Here is a 3,880-nt window from a genome sequence, read left to right on the forward strand (position 1 = left end):
TGTGAGGGAGTTTTTAGCCAGCAAACAAATAACTGTATTGGAACACCCTCCCTACTCACCTGATCTGGCCCGAATGACTTCTTTCTTTACCTGAAGATAAAGGAAATATTGAAAGGAAGACATTTTGATGACATTCAGGACATCAAGGGTAATACGATGACAGCTCTGATAGCCGTTCCAGAAAAAGAATTCCAAAATTGCTTTGAAGGGTGGACAAGGCACTGGCCTTGGTGCATAGCTTCCCAAGGGGAGTACTTGGAAGGTGACTATAGTGATAGTCAGCGATGAGGTGACTTTTTCTAGGATGAGTTCACAAACTTAATTGTCATACCAAATTTTGCATGTACATATGAAGAAACTTTTAAAAAATAAAGCAAACTGTGAATAATATTTATCTTTGGTAACATTCCTTTAATCTTTATTTTATTATCCATTTCTATGTTTTCTAAATATGTTACCATTAGTATATGATACTCATAAATAAAAAATCTTAATTTTAAAAGTCAAAACAAGTAAACTCAACTGAATGATAAAAGCACGCAACAGTGAGTCACAGCTATTGCTTCTTCTTGATTCTGTACTTATTTTATTGAATTGATAAATAAATGTATGAATACAGGAATATCTACGCTTGATTTTCAGAATCCACTTGAAGCTACCCCCAGGGGGTTATAGAAAATGTCAATGAATAGGGGTGTCTTTCATATACAGTGATGACAATTCCCAACATGCCTGAAATACCAAATCTGATCGTCCAACATTGGGAGCAGACCATGCTGTCCACCTGAGCTAACAAGCCACAGAATGTACAGAGAAGTTAGTGCTTCAGTTCACTAAACTTTGGTGAACACCTGCTGTGCAGAAATTATACTGGACTAGCTGCTATTGGGATTACAGGAGTGAATATACATGATGCCAGCCCTCAATAATATGTAATTGAGATAGACCTACATGGGTATAATTCAACACAGGTATGCCAAGGGCTCTGGAGAAGGTAACTGGGGAAATGATGTGAGGATGCAGAGAAGTAAGAAATGAATTCAGACACTCTTAGATGACAGTGCTTTTTGTCCATGCCTAGAAACCGAGATAAAAACAACCCACTTAATTCAGGGAAACATTTTTGTCCAATCCATGGGAACTGCAGTATTCTGCAGCCATGATAATATTTTGCTTTTACAGTGCTCTGTGATATTTTTATAGCATCTTTCTAGATTCTGAAAGGACTTATCTTACTGAAACACTCACATATATCCTCAACATATTCCTTTTAATAAGGATGAGAACTTGTCCCATCCTCACCAAGTGAGGGACGACAACAAGAAGACTGAGACCAAGCATCCTGTTGAGTCCTTGTTTCTCACCGCTGTGTGCCCATCTGGAGAGTGGAGATAGCAACAGTCTCCGAACCAGGACCAGGAGCCCAGGTGCATTGGAACACTTCATTCAAGGAACTTTTCTACTGAGGCAAGTAGGCTATAAAATCTATAAACAACTTCTGAGTCTTGACTCTTAAAAAATAAAGCCAGGGCTGGGATCAGTGAGGAGGAACCATAGGGCTATTCTAACCAACCCCCACCCCCATCTTGAAACTGTGACTCCCTCTGTTCCCAGACAGTTTCCAGTCTTGGAAAGTGTGGACAGAGAAGGTATCTTGGGAAAGTTGATCTTTATCTGTCTGGGGAGCAAAAGAAGAGCAATAAAAGCTGTCAAAGACCTGGAACATCACACTGACTTGCCTTTTTCCACTTTCCCCTCCTTCCTCATTAAGAAAACTTTTGGTCTAGACAGAAAGGAGAGATACCAGTCCCTTAAGAAGCTAACATTCTAATAAGACAAATCTCAGTTTGTGTAATGAAGCTTGTAAACCTGTACCCACAGTGCAACAGTACATGGTGTTCTGAGCCTCTCACTAGTTCACTATTTATGGATAGGGCTAGTGAGAGTTAGTCCACAAAGGCTTTTGAAAAGGAGGAAAAATCTGGGTTGGAGCAGAGGCAAAACATCTTGTTTATATTAAGTGGAAGTTAAAAATATTTTATTCAACGTACATTCAAAATCAAAGCTTCTAAAGGTCTAGCCTTGGTTTTAAGCTAAGCCAAGTTCTGTCATTTTAACGATGCATTTTAGGAAATAGGGGGAAAATAGAGTAAAAAGAAGGTCTTCGTTCAGTATAAACACAAGTAAGATCGTGATGCTTGAACATGGTTCACTATGTCAAAATCTGCCCTAAATATTTAAATTTTCTGTGTGCTTGAGCATCTGGGTGGTCTGAGCTTATAAAGTGGCCTCAGTAAAGACACAGTCCCTCTTCCATTTCTCAGGACTCTGAGCATTTGCTTACCAGCCATGTTATATGAATGACATAATTGCCAGATAAACTTTAGTGATACTGCAGAGTAATTGCTTTAAAACAGTCCAATTAGCTTTAGTCTCGTGTTTAGTTAAAATATGCCCTTGTAAAGGTCATGTGAAAGACTCAGAAGAAATTAGTGGAGTCTTTGATGAAAAAGAGTTCTCAGAAAGCCATCAAGCCAAGGAGCTGAAACCCATTCCCTCCTCCCTCAAAACCTTGAGTGGAGCTTTATCTACCAAAGCTTTGTTACCAGGTCAGCCCAGAAGCTAACAAAGCATTGTGGAAGTAGGCTGAATGAATGGAAAGCCCAATGAGCAAGCAGTAAGCCTGTACTGTGCATACAAAAACAGACACCATTGCCTTAAGTATCACTCCAGATCAGAGAGGACCAAGGATCTTCCTATCTTCCTAAGCCACCATTGTTACCATCAACCTCTGCAACTGCTTTATTGATGAGTTTCACGTCCAGCCCAGGACACCGTTCAGGGCATTCTTCGTTCATTTATATCTCCGCTATTCTTCCTCAGCATACCTTCCTTCTAGGCAAGGAAAGCATATCCATTTCTTCTCCAGGCCCGTTTGATCTTTCCCCCCAGCTTCTCCCATTCTAGGCCCAACAGATTTCTCCCTAACCTAGCAAATGAAACGTGGAGTAAGAAACGAAAAGATTATGAATTTATAAAAGAATAGTTGGGGCTCTCTTATTCAGCACAGTCAGGATCAGGTAATCGGTCAGTTAATTAAAACCCAGTAGACACACAGAGAGACGATTATGTGAAGACACAGGGAAAGGCAGCCAGCCAGCCATCTGCAAGCCAAGAAAAGAGAGGCCTCGGAAGAAACCATCCCAGCCAACACCATGTTTTCAAACTTTGACCTTCCAAAATCGGGAGAAAATACATTTCTTTTGTTAAAAACAAGCAAACAAAAACACCACCCCTCAGTAGGAGTAGTATTAAGAAGGCTGCCAGCAGGTAAGAGACAGTATCCTATATAGAGGCAGTGGCAGTTAAGCTGGTGAGTTAGTTAAGTGGAGGTCGGTGGATAAAGCCTCTACTCTATTCTCCAGTTTCTTTATAATACCCAGCAAGATTTACCCTGCAGCCTAAAACTAGAGCAACAAAGCACAATTTATGCTAAACAATCAATTTAATCGTATGATATTCCCTGAAGCCGCAGGTCTAGGGAAGTGACTTCTTCAGAAGCTCTGTTCACCTGTGATCCAGAACATTCTCTGAAAATTATCAGTAACCTTGGCTGAGGTCTTTTGCCAAATGCAGAATATGTTGAGTACAAACAAGTCACATTCAAATATCAAAGTAGATGGAACATGAATAATAAAAACCTTTCTCTCCTAGTAACTCAATAATAGCATCCTACGTTTGGACCAGTTCACAATGATAATTGCACCTTGGTACATTATTCATTCATCTACCTGAGATCTTGGAAGAGACCCTGCACAGCACAGGCAGGAGCTCTGAGAGTCTAAAGCCATTTCTGTTGTTTCAGTGGTGCCAGCCACAG

This window comes from Rhinolophus ferrumequinum, chromosome 7, assembly GCF_004115265.2.
Source record: "Rhinolophus ferrumequinum isolate MPI-CBG mRhiFer1 chromosome 7, mRhiFer1_v1.p, whole genome shotgun sequence".
Classification (NCBI taxonomy): Eukaryota; Metazoa; Chordata; class Mammalia; order Chiroptera; family Rhinolophidae; genus Rhinolophus; species Rhinolophus ferrumequinum.